Raw genomic sequence first — 27,861 nt, 5'->3', positions numbered from 1 at the left:
TGCCTGTAGTATGAAGAGCGACTGTGCTGGGCTGAATTATTCTTCGTATTTTATAAGACGGTGAGCTCTGTTTAGCTCTCTAATAGAACAGGGATGAGCAGGCACCCTCAAGAAAGGGTCTTTTCCTATCCACACTCTGAGCCAATCACAGCTGGTAGGTCTCAGATAAGAAGTCATTTATGCCAAGCTAACATGCCCTTGACTTTCAGCAGAGTTTATTAGCAACCCTCTCATATGCAGAGGGCAAACTTGAATTTTTCTGGTCTTTTCAGATCCAAAGATCCAAATATATGAATAGAATGGAGGACATACACTAACCTTTATTCTTTTGTTGGATAATTCATAATGAATAAAAAGCAGAAAAAAGGATTGGTTGCTAAGACATTTTGCAAGCACAGAAAAAAAGCAAGCCTACTTTTCTATGGATATTTCCAATGAAAAATTTGATCTTTCTCATCTGCATTGAGGGTGGCATTTAATCTCAAATTGGACTTGTACATTCTGGTATTTGTTCTACAATACTGGGGAAGATGAAGAACAGAGAGAAGGGAGCCTGTTGATGTTGAATGATCACATATTGACAACATGGCATTGTTATGCTTGGGGAGGGGCAGAATTATGGACCCACCACTGGCGCTGCTGGGCCTGGGCTGCTTTCTGGCCTCCCAAAAGCTGCCGGCACTGTGGTGGAGCAGTGCCCGCTGTCATTTGACTGTGCCAAAGGTCCTCACAAACGGCTACTGGTTCAGCAGCATCTCCTTAGATGACCACAAACATGTCCCTGCTCCTCTAAGATGCAATAAAAACACAGACTAGCAGGGACCTACGAGACAAAAGTGGACTGAAGTGGGACAAGAGGTGGCTCCCTTTTTGCTCTGACATTTTCTACTCCATGGCTGACTGAGGGAAACCTCCTCATGACAGCTGCAGCACTAGGAGACCTGAGTATTTGTACCTCAGTCTGCACCTTTATTATAAAGTAACAAAAATTATATGTGCTTCCAGCTGCCTGCAGTGTGTCCCAGCTGCACTCTCTCCCCAGCCAAGCACCGCTGCCGAGGTGTCCTGTTGCCCTGCTGTGCAGCTTAGGAAAGACATGTCTGCTGGCCTCTGCAGCATGCACAGCCAGGAAAGCTTCCAGTTAAAATTTCCTCCAGCATTTCATGCTATGCTGGTGTCATGGATTCTGTACTAGCTTTCCTCACCTACAGAAGTGCGTGACAAGATGTGGCTGTATTAAAGCTATGGCTCTAACCAGTTTCCCGCCCAGTGACGAGCATGTCCAGCAGACACAGCTTAAAGCAACTGCAGGCAGCAGCTTCATCCCAAGCTTGGGCTAGGGCAGAAATGTCAGTGGAAAGAAAAAATAGTTAAAAGTGACCCATAATGTTTTTCCTTGCAGCACGTTCCACTTTCTGGTGCCATGCTGAGTGAGTAATAGAATTTATTCTTGCACTGTTACAAAAACCAGAAAATAGTTAACAATAGATTTTCTCTTACATGTGTGTTAAAAGAATGTGATGAGTACAGGAGGAAAAAAACAACATAACAGACTTGAGCCCTGAGATAACCTTCACTTCTATTTTTTAACGTCAAGCCAGAAAGCTTTTAGCTTGAACTGGCTGAGGGCTAAAGAACTAGAACTCACCTGGGGTGACTTCCCACCACGCCATGAAGTTAAGCAAGTTACTATTTTTAACACTAGTTGAAAGTCTGTCCCATTGCAGGAGAGCTCCAGGTTTGTCCCCAGAGAGAATACATGGAGGCAACTGTCATTAGATATATTGCACACCCCATTTGCTAAATAAAACAGGAAAATGCTGGCAAAACTGTCATGGTGAAGAGCATCACCTACATGGATGTGGGACTCTGTGTATGTAATACTGTGTCTTAGAGGTGGGGAAAGCAATTAAGTGGGATATTTTTCCCTCCCTGCCTCCCTTGTCCATCTATTAATCTGTTAGTGGGAAGAAGAGCTCCAGGTGTCCATCAAAGGGGAAGAAAAGAGTTGCTGTATGTAATGGAAAGCTCCATGCCAAGTGCAGTACAGCTTCATGAATTTTAAATTAATTTTTAATTCTCATTTATTTTGGCATTCTGCTGAGATGTCTCTCTCCTTCTTTCACTCTTTGCTTCTTTCGAGACAACAAAATGATTCACCACTGCAACACTGTCAGCTGTAATAGCATTACAGTAACAGTTAAAAAAATAAGTCGCAGTAACAGTTCATAGGAACTTTAGTCCATTAATGAGTGGGACATTAGGGTAAGAGGATATGAAAGGTGTCCTTTATATCATCTCAAGATGATATTTCTCAAAGTTCCCCTACCCCCACTATATTTCTTGCTTTGCTACCTCTCAAGAAAAACCAAACAACTTTACCTGAATTTCTAATCATAATTTTCAAGCTAAATTATTAAATTGGTTCTTACCAGTTCCTTTATAAGACGACTAAGTTTATTTTTTTTTTAACAATCGCAAAGTTTCTCAAAGCTGTTAGCCTTTGACTGTAACTTGTGGCATAGCACATGAAATTCTCTGAGATAACAGGCTGCAACCATCAGTGGGACTGAATCAAAATTTATTACCTTCAGAGCTGTGTATATAACCACCTATAGGTCATGGAATTCTGAATACATGCATATACTTAATGATGTATATATATACAGTAGCCTTGGACAGGAATTAACAACCTTTCAGAGAGCAGAGAGTGATTTCTATGTATCTCTATGATCTTCAGAAAGGAAGCCCTGGGCGGAGATTTAATCACATGTCATTGTCTGTTATGCATTCATAAAAAGATGAACAATTATGGCAATTGAAGGAAACCTATCATCAACTGAGAGGAAAAGACTATTTTTCTGAAGCATACAAATTCAGTCTTTTATGACAAAATGACTACTTAAGACTTAAAACTCTAATCATTACCATTTGCTTCCTAAAATATCCACCTCCCTTTATCTGTGCTTTGAACCGAAAATGCAAAGCTCTTGAAACATTTCTGGTCTCTGAAGGGGTGAAGGCATTTTTTGCCTTATGTCCCAATTCTGCAGCCAGGTAAGGGGTGGGGGGCAGCATTTCTTCTCCCTTATTGCCGAGAAAGTCACCCTGGGCACAGCCTGATCCTGTGGGAGCTGGCCCATTCCTGGCTGGCATCCTGATGCAGGGGCATCAGTGGGGCAGTGGGGTACCCCCCACACCCCTTCCTGAGGGGCCATGCAAACAAGCCCCCACCACACCCTGTCGTCAGGAAGGTGGTGCTCGCGGCGGACGGTTTTGAAGGTTTAATATAGCTTCTGCGACACCTTTCAGAAGAGGAAAGGGGTGCCCAGCTTACCACAGCTGAAAAAACAAAGAAAGGAGGGAGAAAAAAATAAGCCATTTCCTCTGAGTTCCTCGTTTTCACTGCGCTTGCCAGCCGTGACCAAAGGGTGCCCTGTCGGAGGGTGGGAGGGAAGGAGTAATTCAGCTCCCCCCTGCTGGGACTTGGTTCATTTGGGGAGTTCAGAGCTCTGGGTTTGGGCCCATTTCTGCAGTCCTTGCTCATGAAACGTGCTTTGGTAGGAGATACCTAAGCTCATCCAGGCATCCAGGTGGCTTCAGAAAGGAGCTGGCAAACTGGCAGCCCTGCCTCCAAGCTCCGCAGCCCGAGTACAACATCAGCCTGTTTTTTCCCAAATTACCCTGTCTCTTCTTCCCTCTTCCCTCGCAGCCCAGAGTGAGGGAGAGCTGCACATCTCTCTGTTGGCACTGGAGTAGGTGGGTCCCTGTGGGACAGCCGGGGTGCAGCACGGCTCCAGAGGCTGTGTGTGTGCGGGTGTGAGTGCTTGGGGCTGCGTGGCTGACAGCACCTTGCTTTTGATTCCTCTCCTCAAGCACAGAGCAGAGCAGCATCAGCACCCATCCAGGCTGCACCCATCAGCAAAGAACGGCCAATACTACCTGCTTCACTGAGGAATCTGCAACCCAGGGATGCCTCTCCTCAAGCAGCAGGTTAAATCGGTTTGCTAATCAGCTACACTGTACTAAAGAGCAGAGTTGACACCACAGAGCAGGGCTCGGGGCTCAGCCCTCACCCGTGTCTGATGAAACCCTAAAGCAGCTCCCAGCCGCAGCAGCAATGGGGAGTCACAGCAAACTCTGCTGTGCGACACAACCCATTCCACCCAATGTGCAAGAACAACACCCGCTTGTGGGCTTCAAATGAAAAAGGGCCCTTGATTACTAGACAGGTTGGGTGCAAAAAACCCATTAGAGATCATTGCACTGGGATGCCAAACTCCATCAGACAGAATTAAAGCTCAAGCAACTCTTTTATTAAGCTAAGGACCCCCTCAGTCCATGCGCAGCAGGCACCCAGGACCCTCCCCATTTGAGAAACAGTGATGTCAAAGTGAGCTCTGTCTTCTTGCCCATCTGAAGCTCTGATTTGTTTTGCAGGGAGGTTACCATTCCCCCTCTGCTCTGGCCACGGCCAAGCAAGCCCAGCTGAGCCTCCCCAGCTGAACTTCTGGTTCAGCGTTTCCCCCAGGAGCTTGTGCTGTGAGTAAGGTTGGAAGGGTGGGCTCGGGAGGATATGGGTGGGACGCCATGGCAGCAAGGAAGCCCTTGTTCACAGCTCATTTGGGGAGGAAACGGGCACTGATCCCAAGGAAATTGTTTTGTGTTCCTGAGCTGTCGGGGGGGCGGCGATACCGGCCGTCCCTTTGCTGCTGCAGCAGTGCACCAACACAGCCACTGCCATGTGGGTCCCAGGCTCCCCTGCCTGGATGCTCATGCTGTGGTGGGCAATGTGCCCCCAGGACATGGGGACAAGTAGCCCCCTCAAGCTCCGCGATGGCAAGCAGTGCTGCTCACTCTGACCAGGTTTCAGCACAAGGGGTAACCAAAGCAGTGTCCTGGCCAGCCTTTCTCCTCTCCAAATGTCTCTGCTGTGCACACCGAAGCCAGGAGGAAAAAAGGAGACCTGCCCAGAGGGAAGCCAGCTCTGCCCTTTGTACAAACCACTCCTCCACTCCGATCGGACGTGCTGGCTCCCATCCTTTCTTTCCCTGCCACCCTGTCCTTGCCCCTGCACGGAGGTGGCTTGGCCACGCTCCTGGTACTGATCCAGAGACGTCACCGCCGCCCCACGCAAGCCTGAAGGCACAGCCACTTCTCGGTGTTTCTCCTGGAAATAAGCCGGGACCATTATTGTCACTTGCGGTCTGGACCAGGCTGCGGAGGAGCCCCGTGACTCGCTCCAGGGGGGTTAAACATAACCTGCAAGCCCGTGGCATGGAGCAGGGAACAGGGCGGGAGCTCTCAAGGAAATATTTTGCTGAAAACAAAACTTTCAAAGCCTTTCAACAGCAGAGCACTGAAAATAGACTTCAGACTCCAAGGGAGGGGGAATGGGAAGAGGTTAGGAGCCGGGGAGAGAGGGAGAGAGGCAGAGATCAAACGATCGACGACAACCCTGGGGAAAAAGGGGGCGCAGAGGTTGCCAAAGATTTTTTAAGTCCATTTCCTGCAGGAGCTGGAGACGAGGAGCACCAGTTTATTGCAGTTTGGCCCGAGCGGGGAGCTCTGCAAGAGACTCTTCAGGCTCGCTCCAAACACAGCCATTCATTACCCGCTGCTGCATCCTTCAAAACAGGAAGCGTTGCCAGAGCATTAATTTATCTCTTAATCGCCGTCCTTTTGTTGCCGTGAAAAATGTTTAGTCATAGATTTAATTCCTCTCACTCCACCCCTCTACATCCCGACCACCTCTGATCACAAACACCACGAAGAGACAGGGCTTGACGGCTTTTCTGATGTTTTTACTATAATTTAACTTTCAGGAGACCAGCTAACTTGCTCACAGCTTCTATTAAAGAGCCCTGCACAGCAACAAGAGAGCTGCCCCTGGCTCAAAGTGGGAGTGTAATTCTTTGGGATTTCGCCTTGTCATTATTCTTTCTTGCTCTTGTTATTGTCTTCAGTCCATCCTCCCCAGCCCCAATTTACTTTAAACAGATGTCTTATTTGTTCATAGCATGCTGAGGATTTGCCCTGGCAGAGAGATCTTTTTTTGTATTTTGTTTTGCCTTTTTTTTCCTTAAATGTGTTTTACATTTTGAGAAGAGCCCATGAAACAATAGCAGATGTGTTGTAGCTACAATTAATTGGATAATTAACTTAATTCATGTATTGCATTTTAGGTTTGTGTTTCTTACGCAAGGGAGTGTGTGTGCAAGGAGCTGGGGTGGGCATGAGCGGAGAGGAGGAAGAGAAATGCTTGCTGAGGGGGGGGACATGGGGGGTCCTGGCCATGGGTCCCCAGCCATGGAGGGTGCCTGAGCAGAGGGGAGAAGGGGGCGAGGGGAAGGGGACACGTGTTTGAGTGAGGGCCGGGTGATTAGAGGTGCAGCCAGCGGTGAACACGGCAGTCTGGGCTGCAACATTGCTGGGACGTGGGACAGACCCCCCTGTTCCTGAGGGGGTGTATGGGCAGGGTCCAGGGGGTTCAGATCCCCTGGGATGGGATAAGCCTCCCCTCCTCCCCTTGGAGGTCAGCGGGGGGATGCATGAGTGACCAGTCCCCATCAGGATGTGCCAGGGATGGACCTGCTCCCCCCATGGCCCCAGGCCGGCTCGGCTCCGGCCTGCCCCATGTTTGGAGCTTGTTTTCCAAACCCACCCAAACCACAGCCAGGGCAGGCAGGACCCTTCTGCCTCCCTGTGCCACACAAGACACCCCCACATCTCCTTTGAAGCCGTGCATCAGCCAGTGCCCGCCCCGTGGCCAACAGCCTCAAAACCTCGGTGACCTCTCCGCTGTGTGCTGTCTGCAGAGCCCGGGACGCCCGCGCTGCCACCCAGGCAGGCCAGCCATCCTTGGACGCGATTATTGTTCCTTGGTATGGAGCCCCGCCAGGCGACACAGCTCCGGCTGGGCTGCACAGTGGGAGGGTCAGGATCTGGCCCTGAGTGTTAACAGCCCTCCATGTCTCCCACTTAAAAGTTTTTTCAAAGTCCTCCCGTGGCTATTTCATGTTGGTCCTGGCTGCCGCTGCTCTTCGTGTGCAAATGCTCCCCACGTCTTCAGAGGCAGCTCTGTCTACAAGCCACCGGGCATGTCCTGCACCTCCAAAAATACCCTTTGGACCTTAGCCTGCATCCACCCTCCAGAGGACCTGAAACATTTCACAAATACATAGATCTCAAGACAGGTACAACCCCCAAGGCCCCAAAATGCAAAGAACAGGAAAACTACTCAGGGCAGACTTGCTGAAACTGCCCCAGCCGGCTGAGCTGGAACAACCTCAGGAATCGTTTTCTGCCTGCAGTTTGGTGATTTTTCAGCACTTGGCTTTTGCATGGGGCTCAACAGCAGAGGCTTCAAAGGGGTCAAAGCAACATGCCTAGTTCTAGCTCTGAGTAGCTGAACGACATAAGCAAGAACAAGGCTGGCGACTCTGAGACAAATTTGGACTGGATCCTGCAGCGAGCTCCAGGCAGGCAGACAGCATCTACCCAGAGCTCCCCTGACTTCCCAAGGCTGCCCACACTGCGCTCAGAGTGAGACCAAGGCTTTGGCTCTTATTTACAAATGCCTAAGTCAGACCTGAAGTTTCTAACTACACTGCAAGCATTTTGGAGAAATAGGTGAGCTGAGCTGCCCTTGGGGTACCTCACAGCATTGGTAGAAGCATCTGTCTTACACACTATAGCTTATAGCAATCAGAAGAGCAACGACCATAGAAAGCATTATCATGATAAAAATAGATTTTTTTTCTATAAAAATTTCAGTAGAAATGCATCCCAACGTCATTCACAAAAACAAAACAAAAAAACCCTCAGACTGCTCAGATGAGAACAAATGATACTGCTAATTGCAGTGTACAAATGCCAGATATTGGCATTTAACTCTAACTATGCTAAATGCAAATGTCAGCTGGAATGACACAGTCCGGCTTCATCACCCAAGGCAAGATTTCCAAGCCAGGCTTAGCCGGATCCAAATTTCCTACATTTTTTCTTTTCTTCTCCTGTGGCAGCAGATGAGGGCAGAGAATGGAACTATTTAGCCTTCAAAAGGGCTGGGAATGGGAACCCACAGAGATCCTGGTTCATGCTTGACTAACAAATTACGGTAAAAACACAACATCACTAGTAGGGCTATTGGAGAAAAATATACTCAGAAGAAGTCCTTAGAAGAGGCTAAAAAGAAAATCCCATTTAAACTAAAAGGGAAAATGTTATTCAGTGCAACATTTTTCTGCTTGTTTCTTCCTGTTTTTTCCTACTGTATTCAATTTCTTCTCTTCCTTTCTCTTAATTTGGGGGCTGCAAAGTTGCCAATTATTCTTTTATTCTCCCTCCCCACCCCCCGCCCCCACAATGCTAGCAATATATGGTGCTTTTCTGGAATCCAGAGCACCTGGATCGATGGGATTAAGGAATATTAGCTGAATTCAGGCAGGGAAGAAAGAGGCATTTAGCTTTTCTGGTGGAGGGCAGAGCTCAAACTCTCCATGTACCTCAGTGAAACAGCTATATCAGCAAATCAAGTGCAGCCCGTAAGGTTCAAGAACCAGAAGCAAGCAAGACGAATCCCAATGCTTTAATGTTTTTTTATTGCACATTAGGATTTTTAAGGCAGCTGCACCAGCTGGGGCAGGAGGGAGGGAAGTTGAGTCATGATTTATGAATACTTAGGGCTCATATTACCGGCATCGTTATTCACAACTGCTGATAAATTAATCCACCTTCTAATTTGTGTGCAAGATGCTCAGCTGAAAGTAGAGGAAATATGTTTTGGATACGGTGCTCTTACAGCTCACCGCAGAGTGCCATTTTTGAACCTTAAGTGCTCTGGTAGTTTATCCTGGCAAACGAGCCAACACCAGCCAACAGTGAGGACAATCCAGAAAGTGGCTGCTGTCCCAAAGAGGGCTCCCAGGACATGACACCAAGGAAAATGATGGAGCCAGCCAGAGTTTAGTGCTATGGTGGCTAATCAAAACTCACCTCTGACCCGCACTGAAATCTGCACTCCAAACAACCACGACTGAACTTTTTATAAACCAGTTTCCTCTAAATCTATGGAGGACATTCCTTAAATTTTAATGAAGGCCACAAGTTTTCATTTCTCAAGTACTCAGAGACAGAATGAAATGACCACATATGGGAAGGATAAAAAAAATCAGTTGCTTAGCGGCGGTGATTTTCTAATGATGAACACAGACAAAATGAGAATTTAGTTCATTCGCAGGGCCTTGATGATAGCTGTATATAAAGAAGCATGAGATGGTTTTGAGAAAACAACTTTTCAAACCATATTTTATTCGCAAAGTTAATTTTATATCATTTTAAAAGGTTTTAATGGCTCTTCCTGAGCTCTGGAAAATTGCATTTGTGGCATTTAAGTTGTCTAGCTTCATAAGCAGAAGGAAATAAAAAATGACTGCAATATGCTGATTTCAAATAAAAGCAAACTTTCCAAGGCATCCTCACATGATTATATTTCTGCTAATTTTGTACCATATGCAGAACACCTGAATATGTGTTTTAAAAATTCTCTTGACCTAAAACATTGAAATAGGAATTGTCCTATTGCTTAAAGGTTTCAGTGGTTTCAAACTTTAACTGTATGCCTAATCCAGGAATGATTTTCATGAATCCTACAATTCAGAATGAAAAGCTTCTATGTGTGGAAAGAAGGACAGAAGCATCTATTCTGACAGGTTGATTTGCAAAAAACTAATGGTGGCTGTTTGAAAATGATCAGACTTTTTGATTGCTAGGAGCAGTCCCATTAGGAATGGATTAGCAGGCAGAGAGCAGCTGAGGTGGTCAAAGGTGCATCGTAAACACTATTTATTTTATCAATATTGCTTTCATGTATATAATGTGTAGCGTTTATATACCTATGGGTTGTCTGGATACACGTATGAGGTGTAGAGGAACAACTACAGCTCTGCTTCAGTTTACTAAAACACAGCTATAAAAATTGCTACTTCTGTGTAAACATAATTGAAAACAGAAGTAGATGCAGCACGCATCTATTTAAAAAAATAAACTCATTTGTGCAAGTGCCATAACTTCTTTGGTATCATTTTGTATTTCAAAAAAATAAGTTGTAAGTTGCTATTTCAGGACAGATGGGCAGATGAATAGATAGACAGATAGATAGATAAATCGATCTATTAATGGAATTATCAAACTTGTTTTCTTTTTTATCCTCCAGGAAGTCAAACTGCATTTTCTCAAATATTTTCCACTCACTGATGCCCTCCCTCTTGAGGACATGTCAGTGAATTGAGTTTGGTATTTCCTCAATTAAGATATCTAAAGTGAAAGCAGAGACAGCCCTGCTCCCACTCCCTAGTTTTTCCTCTGCCAGCCCAACCTTTTCCCATAGGCCCCTCCCTGCCTACCAAAGTGGCACCAGAATTCGTGGTGTGGCGAAGAGGAGATGAAGCCCCTTGCTGGTCAGCTATCCTACATCCATGTGTGCAAACAACCAGTTGCCATTGCGTTCATGCGCTTCACTCAAGAGCGAAGAAACCCTGCCTTTTCAGGCACATAAGATTGCTCAGACTTTTCCATATCCCCTCCTCTGATGGTGATGCGCTGAGAAAGTTCCGCAGCAGGACAAGGAGGGGAGTCAGTTCCATGGGATTGGGGTGGGATTCTCCCAGGGACCCCTCTCTAATGTGAAATCCTCATTTGTCATCATTGCCAGTTAAATACTCATTCCTGTTTTCCATCAGCAAAGGAGAGCAGCATGAGGTTTCCTTTGAGCTCTGGGACAAAACAGCCATGGAAATTGTCAACGCAGGACAAGAACAGTTTTAATAACAGGCCAGGTCTCAGTGTTCGAAAATGCCAGTTTTCTCTTCCCCTCCTCCTTCTTCCCTTGCAAGCTTTCCCCTGTCCCATTTCACCAACTCCACGCAGCCCTGGGCTGTGCTGGCCTTGCCGAGCTCTGCAGGGACCGTTAACACATGCCTGGAAACTCCTTCCCAGGTTCCCAGGACCTCAGTGGTTCTTTTAAAAGGAGCTGCTTTTCATAAAAGTAAATAGCCATAATTTCTAATCCCTTGAGCTGCAAAGTTAAGGAGAGTTTAAAGCCTGCTGCTCCTACAGCATGGTTTGCAGTCTATTACAGAAGAAGGGGGTCCCCAGTTATCTGACCTTTCAGGAAATTGAAGCGCCTCTTCTGCCGACTCTCTCATTGCCCGCAGAGAGCCACTGATGAGATCTGGCCGTGAAACAAGGGAGCACAGCAGAGCTGTGATTTTTTTTTTTTATTACTATTATTATTTTTTCCAGGGAGAAAGGAGACAGATGGCAGAGCTGCCACACCTTGGAGCTGTGTGCCTGCCCACACACACTATGTGTGCACTGACCAGGGTCCAGAGTAGTGTGGCAGATCAACCAACACCGGTTCAAGCTGGCCAAGGACCTGGCCCTCTCCACGTAGCTGTAATGGGAAGCTGCAAACCAGAGAGGGGCAGAGGATAAAAGTCAGGAATGAATCTTTGAGGGCTAGGTACTTTACTCAGGCTGCAGAGGTTGACATTTGCGGTCTGCGAGGTGCAGGTGCAGTAGTTCTCCAATCCACACCAGCCCAGGAGGCATTTTAACATGCTGCTGACTTTACTGCCTCTTCTGAGACTCTTCCCCCAAGATGGACACTTACTTTACACAGACTCCCTTGCTGACTAATATCCACCAGGCATAGCTGAGCTATTCCAGCCAGAGGTGAAGGTATTCCTGCCTGTCCTCCAGCTGGGCTCTGCCAGTGTTATGCCCTTCATTGCCCATTCCCTTTCCTGCTTTGCCCAGAATGAAAGGCCAGCTTCACCCATGTGGCTGAACTGAAGATCAGACAGAAGAGCAAGGAAGACTCTTGTCCCACATTTCTCCTCTGCTTGGATATTCAGGCTGAGCTGCAAATCTTGCCTTCAGAAACCCTTTCTGTTGATTTAAAAGGGCTGCTCCTGCCAGCGGATGTTTTATTTAAGAACAGTCTGGTACACGATAATTAATGTTAAGAGGCCGTGTTTCCCTGCTGAGCAGTAGCTTATGTCAGGAGCAGCTCCATTTCCTGCGCTGGAAGGGCATGGGGATCAAGGCGCTGCCCTCCAGAATTAGGGAGGGTCATCTCCTGGCCTCGCAAACACCTCTGCCAGGCTGGCAAGGAATTTGTCATGGGACAGCCTGATTGGATTAAATAAACACTAGCATCAGGGCAAGAGAGGCACAGAAGATGACCCCAGTCACTGAAGGACACTAGCGGGTGCGTTTATTAATCCAACATTGAAAAAACCTCCGACCCTTGAAGTTCCCAGCCTGAATAATGTCTACTCCACCAAGCAGGCTTACTTCTTTGTTACTGTCTCACTTCCCCATGAACTTCTCTCTTCTTGTCCTTAGCTGATGTTGGCTTTGCCACAGGGTTCAGATTCTTCCCCAGCTCCATTTCTCTGGCTCAGGGGATTGACCTGGAATCATCAGGCTGAGTTTTGTCTCTGCTTCCCTCCACGTTGTCCCTCAAGCTCATCTGAGGGACAAAAATGTCCATCTCAGGTCACATTTTAGCTATGTAAGATGCAGAAATCTACCCTGATCCCACCAGGTAGTCTCCTTACAAAGCTTCTGTAGAGACAACTCTTGCCCAAAAAAAGATTCACCCATCCAAAATCAATCCTCTCGATCATGTGCACACATCCATCCAGGAGTGCCCATTTCTGGCCATGGACAAGCAGAGTGAATTTAAAGAACGTACTCAAACACTGATTTCCCCTGGTTTATAGCTCAGGGACATAACTCCACTCCGGAGATCAGGCTACCTGACTTAGGTGTCTGTCATGCTTATGTCAAGCATGAAAACAACCTCTTTTAATAGCAAAGGTAGCAGAAACCCAGGCATGAAGATGGTGAGCTTTGGTGCTTGGTGTTATTTTGTGACATGGCTACCTTCAGCAGCATGAAACCCATCTGTCCTGGGGCACATGGGAAGGCTAGAGGTAAGGTCTGGCTTACATGGGAGTAGGAAGGCTGGCACGTGTGTGCATCCTCCACTGGTACCCTCCAGCCTAGAGCACTGACACACCTGGGTGTGCACACGGTCACTTCAATTCCCTGTCCAAGTATTTTTGGAAGAAAAAACATAGACAAGTTCACAGAAGGTCAGCCAGCCACTCTACAGAGTTGGGGTTTTTAGTTTTGGGGTGCTGGAGGACCAGCATCTAAACATCTAAATTGCCATTTTTAGTGGAATCAGCACTAGAAAAATTCAAGGTAGCAACTTCAGTGCAACCCAAGTCAAATCAATGTTACAAGATTCTGAAAAGCTCCAACCAATAAACACAGCATGAGAGGACAGTAACAGTTAGAGGAAAATATAGCCATTCCACCTGTATTATTCTGCTATATAAACATTTTACAGGGACTGGTACCAAGTATATTAAAAATGATGCCAGATTCCCAGGGCCCTTTGTCCTCCCATAGCCTCCTCCCCCCACGGCTGGCTCTTCTGGTGATGTTCTTAGTATGGCTCTTTCCAGGCGCCACGAGGAACGATGGGCAAAACCACCCCCAAACACCCACGCTCTGTCCCACAGGGAGGGACAGGGAGCAGGCAGGGGAGGTTGGTGGAGTTTCAGCTGTACCACGCAACCAAGAGCACTGCTCCCACATTGCACCTGCCCAGAGGCATTGCCCCCCTCCCAGGAGACTAGCCCAGATCCAGCATGGATGATATTGGGATCTCTGTCTCGTTTTCTCTTAAATATAAAAGCATGTAGGAACTTACAGGGAGTCAGAAGTTCACAGACTGTCTGGTACTTGCTTGAATTGATGTGAACCTCTGCTGTGGAAATTTTGCTAGGACATGCTTTCTCATGAGCGCACCACACTTTCAGTCTGGGTGAAAATACCACAAGAATAACCTTTCTCATGGTATTTCAGTATTTATTTTCTGGTTCCTGTCCAACCCTAAATCAGGAAGTGCAGAAGCGTGAGAAAATTTTATAAAAAGAAAAAAAAAGTTTAATAATGTTTTTTGAGTCTCGAAAAAAAGTTTCTCTTCTGCTCAAGCCCCAGGCAAAAGTTTTGTTCTTGTTTTATTCCAACAGGTTCATCCATTCCTAGCTGCTTCTGCAAGAGCTGTCACATCGCTGTGAGGCCATCGGCAGAGAGGCCAGGGGAAGCCTTGAGCCTTGCTGTGACTTCTGGTATGCTACTGATTCCTTAGCCAAGTCACTTGGTCGCTTTGCATGTCTGTTCCCAGCCTCTCTATGAAGATAGCTAATATTTATCTTCCTGTGAGAAGTGCTTCAAGATTCTCGGGTGAAACCTCCTATGCAAGTGCAAAGTGTTTCTATAATTAATATCCCTTCTTTTTTACCGTGACAAGTGTAACTGAGCCTGTATGTGCCCCTTTAAGCCTTTAAACAGTTGAATCCTTTCATAGTGACTTAGGATATGATGTAATGTCTATGCATTGTTAACAGAACCAAAGTGTAATAAACATTCATTTTAATGAACAAAGCAAAGAGATGTAACTCAGAAGACCCACAGGGAGATGAGTTGTATAGAGTTGCCATGTTTGCATACATGCTTTTCTGACTGCAGTCAGTTTTAACAAGGGTAAAATACTATTGACGTTAAATCACACGTGGGTTTTTGTTGTTGGTTTTGGTTGGGTTGTTTTTTTCAAACGAGCTTCAGAATTGCAGGGGTGTTCCTGAAGACATAATGGCTACATCTGTACTAATAAGCTAAATGCGTCCAGGACTGTGTGGTGGCCCCAAGGCCAACTGGCACAGGAAAGCCTACCTCCATGCTATTGAACTCTCCTCGTCTCCAGAACAGCAGGGCCACATCCAACCCACCTCCTGGGAATCGGCGCTAGCTCCAGCGCCGTGCCAGGGATTGTTTGGGAGAGCGTTAGCTGGCACCGGGCTCGGCCATGCCAGGGACCATCCCAACAATTAACAGCGGAGACATGCAAGTGCCAGGGCCTGGCATCGTTCCCCAGCATTGCTTGATTTATTAATATCGAGTAGCCATGTGGCCTGCAGAGCCTTTATTGCTGGTGACAGTACCGGGAAAGGAGAAAGTTGGGGTTACTTTTGCAAGGCTGGCAGATAGAAAAAAAACAGGCTGCTTGGGTTCTTTTCTTGTAAACTGCACACGCTTTATATGGAAATTATTAACAGACAATCAAGGCGGGAGCCTGCAATGCGGCCTTGGCAAAGCTGCTTTTCAAAGTGCTGTAGCGTTTTGAAAAAGGCTTTAGACTCGAGAGTGCTCAGTACTGAAGAATACCTGGTCAGAGTCATTTTACTTATTTCTATTTTACTCAAGGGATGTAACTGGGACAAAGTATTGTTCTTACAAGTCCACCAGTCCCACGCAGTCCCTGGAACCCATGGCACCACATTTAAAACTTGCTGCAACTAAATAACTGGGACATTTGATGCTACCACATGTAAACGCTTTACAAATGAAATGTGTTGACTGAACTCCTGGGCTTCACTGTTGCCCGGTTTATGTTCAGTAAAAAGCCTTATTAAATCATGCTCTAGAAAGGTATGTTCTTCCTTTCATGTTTTCCTAGAAAAAGTTTGCAAGAAGTAGTACATGGAAAGCAGGGGGAGGTAATTGCATCCTCATCTAATTACAAAGTAGATTTTTCCAAAAATTTCCTAGCATTAGAGACAAATGAGCAGTACCACATGTGTACAGCAGAAGCATCTGTCTTTGATGTCTGACTTCCATAGGCTGCTCAGGTTAGGAAAACTAAAGCCCAGATAGAATTAAATCTGGCCAGGGATGTCAAGGGCAACAGGAAAAGCTTCTACAGGTGCACTAGGGATAACAGGAAAACTGGGGAAAATATGGGCCCTCTCCAGAAAGAAACAGGAGACCCAGTTACCCAAGATACAAAGGCGGCTGAGGTACTCAATGACTGTTTTGCCTCAGTCTTCACCAACAAGGGTGCTGATCACACCACCCAAGTCGTAGAAGGCAAATGCAGGGATTGTGAGAATCAAGACCTGCCCACTGTAGGAGATCTCAGGTTCAAGACCATCTGAGAAACCTGAAGGTGTACAAATCCATAGGACATGATGAGATACATCCACGGGTCCTGAGGGAATTGGCAGATGAAGTTGCTAAGGCACTATCCATCTTATTTCAGAGGTCATGGCAGTCTGGCGAAGTTCCCATCAACTGGAAATGGGGAAACAGAACCTTATCTTTAAAAAGGGAAAAAAGGAAAACCTGGGAAATTGCAGGCTGGTCAGTCTGACCTCTGCACCCAGCAAGATCATGGAGCAGATCCTCCTCGTAATTATGCTAAGGCACATGGAAAATAAGGAGGTGACTGGTGACAGCCAACACGGCTTTACTAAGGGGAAATTGTGTCTGACAAATTTGGCGGCCTTCTATGATGGGGTTACAAGTTTGGTAGACAAGGGAAGACCAACTGATATCATCTACCTGGACCTGTGCAAAGCATTTGACACCATCCATCACTACATCCTTGTCTGTAAATTGGAGTCTGGAGAAGAGAAGGCTCCGGGGAGACCTTATAGCAACTTTCCAGTATCTGAAAGGGGCCTACAGGAAAGCTGGAGAGGGACTTCTTACAAGGACATATAGTGATAGGACGAGGGACAATAGCTTCAAACTGGAAGAGGGTAGATTTAGATCAGATCTCAGGAAGAAATTCTTTAGTGTGAGGGTGGTGAGACACTGGAACAGGTTGCCCAGAGAAGCTGTGGATGCCCCATCCCTGGAAGTGTTCAAAACCAGGCTGGATGGGCCTTTGAGCAACCTGCTCTAGTGGGATTTGTGCCTGCCCATGGCAGGGGAGCTGGAATTAGATGACCTTTTACATACCCTCCAACCCAAACCATTCTACGATTCTACGATACTAGTGAGACAATTGGGTTAACAAATGCCAAAGAACAGTCCTTGGCACCTTATAAACAGTTAAATATGAGAAATCTGGCCATCCAACCCAATATTTCACCTCATTAGCATATAGGAATTTCAGCCTTTCTTGATGGGAAATGAACGCTGAACCACTCAAAAGAGAAATTGCTTAGCTTTCTCTTGTTGACACAGTAGTGGATTGACAGGCTAAACAGGCTTCTGAACCCTTCTGTAAAAAAATTGTGTCAAGAAGTGATGACAGACAGCCATGACAGCAGCTTCATGTACTTATTTCAATGTATAAGCCACACTGGAAGGCATCTTAGAGTCCAGAGTCCCACCACAATAAGCACTTTTCTAATCTGTAACAGCCAGAGGGAACCTCTGCCCTGAGGAGCTCCTGGTGGAGCAAGGTGCTGGTGCTGGTTTAGGAGACCTGCGTTCGGCTCCTGCTATTGCTTATTAGTTTATTTCTCTTCCTCCCTACCTCAACTCACTTCAGTAAAGCAAGGTGTGCTTAACTTCTCTGGATTTCAACAACTGAGGCACTAAACCAGTGCTGTAATCCTTTTCTGAGTAGGCATATGCTGTTGGTCAAGCCAGAGGCTGTTCTGTACCTGCTTTTGGCCAGCAAGAGTTTCTCAGCTGCTTGAACACATATCTAAGTTTGAGCATACAACTCTTATTTGGAAGAAGAGCCAGGGTTCTAGAAACCACAGACAGCGCACTCTTTTGCCAGGTTTCCTTTCCCCGTTGCTTTCACTCTTAGGTCCTGCTTTTGTCACTGCAGCCAGCTCTGGCAGTGGAAGAGCCCAAGGACCACAAGACCAGCACGTGTTGACTGATCCCAGTCCAGCCAGCATGGGGAGCCTCATGAACAGGGCCGGCTTTGGCCCCACAACCAGCCTGGTCCCATTCAGGAGGTCCTGGTGGTACCGAAAAGCATCTGGGCTGAACTTGAGTTTGTTTCTGAATGCCACCCTGAAATCCAGTTTGCCTGAGCTTGGATATCATGGCATTTGTGGCATCTGTTTCCTTCTTCTCCTTCACCCAGAGCTTTTATATCAGCAGGCTCATCTAAGTGCGATGTAAGCATGATGTCAACAGGACACAGAAAAGTATTCCTGTGACTAAGAGATGACCAGGACAGACTCCTCTACCTGGCCCCAGGAGAAAGACAATCTTTGCAAAGACTTGTTAGATTGCCACAGAGTATGCACAGCCAGCCGGTGAGCTCTGCCCAACACTGTGTGAATTCTTGGTGACACTCAGCCTCCGTGCAGCACTTTGTGTGGTGTTAAGCTTTCAATGTGTTTTGTCCCAGCACCTTAGCAAGGCTTTGTGGTGCAATAGGAAGCTTAGAAGCCACAGGAATGCGTAAGGCCAGTCCTTGATTCATCCTGTAGCCTAAAAATACAGACCGATTCCTGCAGCGGTTATTTTAGTACCAGACAGCAAACTGCTTCCTTGAGATGAAAAGGCTCAAATACCGGTACCCTCCTCATAAACAGGATCTTGATATACATGGAGAAGACTCAGACAATTTAGACTGCATGAGGCTCGTGCAAATGCAGACACAAACACATACAAACCCTGCCAGCAAGGCAGGACAAGCAGCACAGCTCTTCACAGAAATTCCTGTCTGTCATTCTTTTTGAGGTAAAATAAGTAAATAATAATAATTAAAAAAAGAAAGAAAGAAAACAGTGAGGTTCTCCCTTGTGTTTCTGCTAGGCTTTTCCTGCACTTGAGAGCTACCAGTCTAAACATGCTCTCCCAGCCTTCCTACACCTGAAGGAATATGAGTTCATAAAAAGGCTGCCAAGATCGTGTAGCACCTTAATACAGCACCCAGTGTTTTCCTCACTTCTTACCCTGGAGGTTGGCCCCAGCTTATATAACAGGAGAAGGGGAAAAAAAAAACCCTAGAGAGAAGGGGTGTTATTCACAACACAAGCCACACATTTTCTGTTAGACCGGAGAAACTCTGGTTTTGTGTGTTTGAACTGCAAAGTGTTTACGCTTTGCCGTGAACGCTGTCGGTGGAGGTTCAGCAAGGAGGGACACATCTTTGGGGAGTCCTGAAGTCATGCTAGGAGCAAGCCTTTGCCATTGCCCTTGCTGCTGCCTTGAATCAATCAGTGCTACATTCTCTTAAATGCAGTAGTCTCCAGAAATATTTGGGGGTAATCCATGCCAGGAAATTTAAACCTCTCTAGTAAACAAATAGCCACTGATTCCAAAGGGACTCTTCTGAAGTAAACATCTCTCAAAGGTTTGACTCCCTACTTATTTTCACCACTGGCATTTTAAGGGCAGGTTTTGTGTGCAGGGAAGAGCCATACACATCTGAAACCTGGTGAATCACTGTTCAAGAGATGGTTTCAGGGGTCCAGTTACCATTTTGAGGTCTTGAGGATAGTGAGAGTTTCCAGATGAAGGAGTCCCTTCTCAACTCTTTCAATACCCTTTGTGCTCCACTGAAAATGAAGTACAAACGAATAGGCAAACTTGGTGTTGCTGAACCTGAAGCAGTTTTTATGGAGAAGCAAGAGGAGCTGGTAATGCGAACAGTCAGCCTATGTTACAGGAAGAAGAGGGGGGTGATCTCCACTGTAACACTGCTGGAGTTGCTGAAGATGCTCTAGGGAGGAACTGAAGCTGAAATCTCTACCAGCAAGGGATGCTATTTCAGGTAGGGATAGCTACCACTTTGGTGTGGGGCAGAGTAACGCTCTTCATTAAGCAAAAACTAGTCCCCGATGCCCCTGGAGCCGTGGAAGATCAGCACAGATGGACAAGCACACATGACTCAGGGACTTTCACACTCCTTTGTCTCCAATGTTGGGTCAGAAATCTCCCAGGCAATTTTTCACATGTTTACTCAGTTACATTAGCCTTTCCTTCCGAGAAACACAATTATGAGAGCAACAAAAATTACCTTCTTTCACGCCTCAGAAAGGGTTCAATACAAGTTTGTTTTGCTCTCAGGTTAGGGTTGGGCAGATGCACGGGTGTTGTTTCTGATTTTATCAGAGTTGTTTTATTCCTGCTTCACTTTCGTGTGCCTGTTGTCTTTGGGAGAGCATTCCTCGCAATAATAAGGTGGCATCTCCCCAGACTGCCTCTAAGCTACTGCTGACATTCATGCTGCAACCCATCCTCCGTCAGAGCGTGAGCAATCAATTACAGATAGTCAACAGCTCCTTACAGCAGTTTTTCCAAGAGCGAGTGAAAAATAAGGAACACTAATAATTATGTCAGGCTACCACAGGCTTCTTACAAGAAAGAAAGCAGGAAAAGAGTGCAGTGTCTCAGCTGGTAACTTCTCCCATGTGGGCTTATACAGCAGCCAGCAGCCACTCTCCATGTGCCCCCACAGCTGGGGCGAGAGTCCGGTTAGGGGGCAGGAGCGCGAGGGAGACCACCTTGGCTGGTTTCAAGAATGGATGGCAAAAAAATAGCTTTCTGGTTAAATCCTTCACTGACATTAGGAGCAGGCACAACTACCCCCGTGCTGATGTCCCACCAAAAGCAGCAGCTGCTTCTCACTTCTCTCCTGCCTCCCACCCCACATGTCCCTGGTAACAAGACCAGTGTCCCTCTTCCTACGATTGTATGAGGGGACGATAGGGGCAGCCAGTCCTGTCAGAAATACCACATATAGGCACATCACTCATGCACATCATTCAGGCTGCTCAGGCAACAGGGTTTTGTTAGTACAGGCCCCCTCTGCTCTAAGTCTTCTCATCTTGTGGGTCCTTTTCCTTTACAACCTGCACAGTGCTCGTCCCGTGTATTTTCCAGCACATGCGTGCGGCGTTTTCTGTGCCTGCTGCTTCGCAGAACACTTTGAACAGGCTCAATAAAAACACATTTATGCCTATGATGGCTTCTTTTGTCAGAGCAGAAACAGTCCGGCCCTATCTCACAGACCTCCTGCTGCTCTGCGTGTGTTAGAGCCAGTTCAAGTGCCTTTGCTGTTCCTTGCCAGCAACCACGCTCTGCTGCTGCCCTCGCACTCTCTTGCTTTCCCTACTGCCCCCCCTCTCCATCTTAGGAAATAATTAGCACAGAAGAAATAATAAAGCAATATAGAGTGCACTTCTGAGGCTTCCGACAGCTGTTGGCAGCCGCACTCGCCTGCTCCTGGTGCTGCCTGGCCTCCCTGGAGAGCCGCAAAAGCCTTCCCTTTTGGGGTGCCCCCCCTGCTTCCGCGCACCTGGGCTGAGGTCAGGTGAAGAGGAAGGCGCCCGCGCAACACCAGCCTCTTGCAACACCTGGAAACAGCAGAAGTGGGGAACACACAATTCCCTCGGGGCACAAAAAGCAAGCCTCTGCGGTGTGGCGGTGTCCCACCGCATAATGCCCTGCCATAATGAATAGGTAGGCTGTAAGCGTAGGCTATAAGTAGGTCCTATAAAGCTCTGTTAAAGCAGCAGACATCTGCCCTACTGCTTTCCCCAGCCAAAAGTGTCATGAGTAACTAGAGCAACAGCAGAAAAGGATATAACACCCTAGTAAGCACCCAGGGAAGCTGTGCATGCCCCAGCCCTGGAAGTGTTTAGGGCCAGGCTGGATGGGGCTTTGAGCAACCTGGTCTAGTGGGAGGTTCCAACCCCCCCCCATGGCAGGGGGGTTGGAACTTGATGATCTTTAAGGTCTCTTCCAACTCTAACCATTCTATGATTCTACGATTTGCAACCTGAGGGATGACAAAGTGCTGCAGATGTCAGGTTGCAGAGCTCCCTGACACCAAGACAGGACACCTCTCCACTTTCCATTTCTCAGGTGAGATGGCCAAAGAGGACAACAGCTCCTTTGCTATCTCCTCTCAGGCTTTAGCTATTTTACTCAGAGCCCCTACAAAGTTGTCAGTAAATAGCAAGGACAGTGATGAAATTTCCTTCCAATAGTGTCAAGTACTCCACCGCAAAAGTACAGCCAGAGAGCAAAGTGATACTTTATTCTTGCACAAGGCCAGACATAAACAAGCGCTCTTAATGGGGTTGGGGAAAGGGCTTTGCAGTCCATTAGCTACCTGCTGAGCATGAAAGTCCTTGGCGGCATATATTGGATATACTGATAGGGCATGTTTCTAGTGTGCTTCCTCTGAATAATGAGAACAAACAAAAATATGGACTGTAGTAAAAGCCACAAGAGATACCTGTAGCTGCAGTCCAACAAGCACAGGATTTCTGGTTATGGGTAGCTTGGAAGTAGACTCTCTATGGGAGTAGCTGTTCAGTAGCATTTTGTCTCATCATCTGGTCCCATCTACAAAATTCTGCAGGGAGATCAGGATTCTCTGACATCCCGGGAATCTCAATGCCAGCTCTGCAGTTTGGAGCATTCCTTCTACCTTGCCATACACATAACATGGCATATGTTCACCCGTTTCTTACTGATGTCATATGATTGCAATATCCTTATCCGATTAGCAAGCTCAGGCATGCTTGGCTCACATTGTATCTCAATTAATTTTACCCGCCAACATTGATGTACTAAGTCCTGAAACAATGCCTACATAACTCCCCAGGGCATTGTTTTGATTCCATCCTGGGACAAGGTCACTCTCCTCTTGACTGATGATTTTTCATTCTTTATCTTTTCCTAGCAGCTGTTTTTTAAACATGCTTTTCACTGGCAACAAATAGAATACTATTTGCAAACAGTCTGGAAATTTAATGTGTACTGCTAGCTGTTTTTTCAGAAGCTTAAAGTAGATATTTCAATCTTTTACTGTTTGTTGGATCAAATACCCAAATATGGTTTTAATGTCTAAAGTCTACCTCTGATGACCACAGTATCCTGCAAAACAGAGATGCTCAGCTAGGAAGCACTCCACCTCCAAAAGAAGTCCGGTTGCACTTGCAGAATACCAAACTTACTGACCTGAAGTTTTCTGACTGCTGCCAGTGCCCAGACTGCATCTCTCCAAAGCACTGTGTTACTCTACCCTACATGCCTCTACAGCCAGCTGTCCACACCAGGTACTGGCAGGTACTTCTCACCGAGGACAACTGGGAGAACTTCTTGAGGAAGGCTTGCTTTCAGCCTTGCCTGACCTACTTGCCCATACCTCCCACCTGGAAGGGAGGACTGCAGATCAATTCCATGATGCTTTTTCACTCCCTGCCTCATCAATCCTGCCAGAAAAGGTCTCAGAGCTACCCCAGGAGCCTGGCTTGCCATCTCACCCATCTTGCCCTCTGCTTACAACTCCACCCAGACTATTCCACTGATATATCGTCCTCCAGTGAATATTACAAGCAACTTGTGCAGAGACAGTGATTCTCCAGCCACTTACATCTTTGGAGGCTTTTCTAAGCATCCAGGGGACCAGAGAGGGAGCCCTGCACACTGAGTGGATGGTGGGGAACTGTAGGCAGCCGACGAGAGGTTCAGCTCCAGACTTTCTTTCCAACAAGTGACCTGCAAGTGAAATGTGGGAAAAGTAGTATCCAGATCATCATCTGGTATAAATCAACAAAGCCCCACTAAAGACATTAAAGCTCTACTGGTTTACACCATCTGGGAATTTGGCCGCAGGGGAGGACTTCTTAATGTTGAGTTTTTAGCCTTTATCACAGATATACATGGGAGGAAAACTAGTGCCCTATCTGCTCTCAGCGAGCATTACCAACCCCTACAGAGATCAATAGGAGCTCCCTGCTCACATCAAGAGCAGAATGATGCCCTAAAATTAGCATGTGTTTGAATCAGTGCATTGTATCTTGTTTGCAGATTAGTAGCACTGAGTAGATATTGAGGGCATAGGAAAGCTAGCCAGTTTAAACAAAGTAAGAATTGACCTAAATTTCTGCTAAGCTGAAACTGATCTTTCTGGATGGGAGAGAGAAGAAAACATGTCTGGAAATACTCATGTTTTGGTTCATTTTATTATTTTGTGTCTTCTCATGCACCTCCTGGCTGTAGCAGACAAGAAATAGTAAAATTTCACATGCTTCATACTTGGGCTGAACAGGGAGGTGCTGGGCTCCTGTCCTTGGAACAGGCAGCTTGCCTTCTAATTTATAGACCAAACAGATACTGACAAGTAGGCTTTGGGTAGTTTAGCTAAATCTCCCAAAGCTGTGCCCATATAAGCTTTGGCAACTCCTTGGTTAGCCCAGAGTCTCAAAAAGACAAGTCATATTTGCTGTGCAGCATTTCACGTATTCCTGCATGCTGTCTCACATTCATATCCTCAATAGCAAAATTGAAAGAAATCTAGAGTGAAATGAAGGGAAACATGTTAATTCTTTATATTTATAATAGCAATAAATCCCCTTAAGGCACTGCCTTTTTCGTTTAATGCAGGGAGTACCAAATGTGGGCTGGGTAATGGATATTTTATGAATGCAGCCTTGCCTTGAGCAACTGATTGCTTAATTATTAGGTAAAGGATTGAGGTATGCAAAAATAAGGAAGTAAAAAAAAAAAAAACCTGACCATGAGCAGGTTATGATTATATATCAGTTTCAGCCAGCTAGCGGCTAAATTACAATTATAATAGTTCATGTCTTCAATTCACAACCTCTTCCTCTAAGAACATGTTTGTAATATTTTACAACTTCTGTAACTTACTGAAGAAAAAAACCTCTGCTTTGTATTTTATCTTTCTCTAAACCAGCTGAGATTTTTTTTTTGTCATTGTATATTTCTGTTTCTGTGGATAATATTTTTCTTGCTGGAAGAAGGTAGAGGGTGTATGCAGAGAACTGTTTCCTCTAGGTCCTAGTGCACTTCCTCCGTCTGCATCTAAGCCAAAAGGGGAAAAAAAAAAAAAAAAACCAAGCTGCTATTTCACAATGCAAAACTGTAAGCACTCGTTTTCTTTCTGCTATTTTGTCACCTAGTTGTGCCTTTTTCTTATTCATCATAGGGATATACCTGTTTTTTTAATCCAGCATAGTCCATGGATGAATAATTACAGATCCAGTGAAAAGAAAAACTAATGAGATGGACTGGTTACTGATGTGTAGTGTTTGTGCTGGTGTATGTATCCACTGATTCCACTGTTATGAATAATACACATATTCATCATGCCACTGCTTCAAGGGACAATGTTCTCATCCAGGTCCTTGGTGCATTTTAAGTAGCTGGGACTTCCCCTGAGATCTGGGACGAAAGGACTAAACTTATCTTTGGTGTAAATTGTACTGAAACCACTGAGACCTGGGATGAATCTGACCCAGGGAGAGAGACTCTCAAGAGCTTCATTTAATCTCTGTCGCAGCGTGGTTTTCCCCAGGAATCTCCATAGCTATCCATCTCTCTAACACACATAATAAATAATTTACTTGCAGATATAAGGGAGCACTTTGCTTCAATCTGCTAATGATCTTAGCACTGAAAGGGGCTCTAACGTGCTTAAACCCTCTTTACATTGCCTGAGAGACTCAAAGTGCCATTATGGTAAAATGAGACGACAAGAAATAAAGAGGAGACCATACACTGAAGCATGTTGAATTATGGAAAAAATACTTATGTCCCTCACCTTTTTGTGGGGCATTTGTGATGTCTTTTGTACTTATAGTATTTGTCAGCATTTCTACCGCAATTTTCAGGTGGATCTTCAGCTACTTAAAGACCCAAGTGAGATTCATCTCAAGTCACCTTAGCTGTCCAGTCAACAGAGACCAACACTTCTGGGAGGGTCTTCTCTTTTTCTGTATTACAGATGAAGCCTGCATGATTGGAATAGAGGTTTTGACAGCTAATGCCAAGTGATATGAATCCCATTCCTAAATATCCGTTTGAACTCAGTCCCTTCTCATCAAGCCCAGTGTCCCCCTGCCACCTGCCCTGCATACTGCCTTAAGCCATGGTGAAGGGGCAATGGTAGGACCTTGGGGTTTGGCTTCAGCCATCTGCCAGTACCTCTCTGCTAACACCAGGCCTGGAAACAGGATACAAATGCAAATAAAAAACATCATACATATGTATCACAGCATAGAAAGCATTTAAAAAAAAAAAACGAAAAGGAATGCCAACTCAAGATAGGCTTCAGCTCCAGAGGCCAGCTTCTGGTCTTGTTTACATCAGCAAGTAAGGGCCAGAACAGAATCAATTGACCAGATATACATGTGTCTTGCTCAGTACTAATGATGCCATGCAGTAATAAATGATTAAAAAGTTCTTTTAATCTTAATCTTCCAAACAAATTTGTTATTTCCACCCTGGGTATGCACCTGTCTACAAACATCAGGGCACCTGGGCTCTCTTCTTTAGGGGATGGAGTGGCCCTACCTCAACATGATGTTAAAACACAGCTCATACTGAGCACTGCTAAGTATGGCAAGTACAGCAGAGCTCCTCTGAATTACTGCCTTTGTAGCAAAGAAATGTGCTTGCAGCAATCCTTTCCTCACTTGCACGGGGTCTGTCCTCTCTCTGACTGACCCACCTGTATACGTGAGGACTCTTCTCTCTAGCTCAAAATGACCTGGATGCTGCCTCTTCCTAACAAATGCTGTTACAGTCTAGAAGCTTCCAATATCAAGAAGTCTTTCATGATAGCTTTAATATCTGTGGCTAATTTCCTCCTTGATCTCCCCCCTTTTTTATTGCCCTGAGTAATTCATTTCCATCCCTGGCACTGCACCTTTTAAGAATTGATTTAAAATTAATACATGAATAAAACAGTATAAATAATGTATGGTTGCTGTATTTAATATTAATAGCCCTTAAATGAGGAAAAAATGCATACTTGCAGATGATTTGCAAAAGGACTGTGGGGCCATACTATTAGATTGCAACGAGAGATATCAAGGTTGTCCAGTGCTTCCCATCATAAGAGATTTTTTATTTCAGTTGCTTATGGATTTGTCAGACTTCCCTCCTGCAGAGATTCTTTTGAGAATAGACTTTTGCCTCAGAGTGAATTATGCACATTGTGAAAAACATCTCCCAAATAGCTCAGAGGTTTCTGTGAATGAAACAAGGGGGGAAAGAGTCTTGTTTGCTGATGTACGACAAGCTGAGCGAGCAGAGTAGTAGCACTGTGCTATGGAGCAAGAACCGAGCAAAATGTAGGCAGTCTGTCTTGTGATGTCCCTGTGAAAATTCCCCTGCTCCTCCAGATCTGGCCATGTGAATAAATGCTTGAACCTACTGAGCACAGACTTGATGGATCACTTCCGTATGCATTTCCTTGCAGAGGGCATGCAGTAGTCTGGTGCTAAGGAGCCCGTCTGCATTCTTCTTCACCACAGAAAGCCTAAATTCCTACAGCAACGGCAGCTCCCCGTAATCTGAACCCCATGGGAACAAGTGTCAGGCCAAGGAGAACCAGGGTGGTGGATGAGGACACAGGGTAGTGGATGAAAATAGGCAGAAAATAAGACCACAGTCTGTCAGGGCTGTAAACTAGGAATTAGAGAATAGTTCCAATATGGTAAGGAGACCAAGATTTCGTAAAAATGGGAATTAAGGAACATGAGATGGAGAAGAAAATAGTGGGATGGGTAGTGCCATTCATGGAGACACTGAATTTCCTACCTCTGGGCTCCTCAATGTGCCTTCACCCTCCTGCCAGCACCCGTGCCCCATAGCTAGTGCACACTATAGTGCACCAAGAGCTTCTGCAGAGCCATGACCTTTCCCATTGCCCCACCAGGAGCCCAAGCAAGCACAGACCTGGAAGTGAGATTTTGTCTCAGCTTTCAAACATACCTCTTTCATACGCTTTGTCTCAGCTTTCAAACATACCTCTTTCAAACATACCTCTTTTTTTAATCTGGAAGAGAAAGCACAGGAAAGCCCTGCCATTTAAGAAACAGCTCCCATCCAAAAAAGCTGCCCTCTTTTCATCCTCTTCCTCCACCAAGACGACACACCACTTGCCTTGCTCACTGCGTGGCTCCGCCATCACACAGGTCAGGTGAGAGGAGCTGGCTGGCCAGGATGGGAGGAAAAGGCTGAGATCAAGGA

Source organism: Calidris pugnax, unplaced genomic scaffold (genome assembly GCF_001431845.1).
Source record: "Calidris pugnax isolate Ruff unplaced genomic scaffold, ASM143184v1 scaffold24, whole genome shotgun sequence".
Taxonomy (NCBI): domain Eukaryota; kingdom Metazoa; phylum Chordata; class Aves; order Charadriiformes; family Scolopacidae; genus Calidris; species Calidris pugnax.
Note: the sequence above shows the minus strand (reverse complement) of the source record.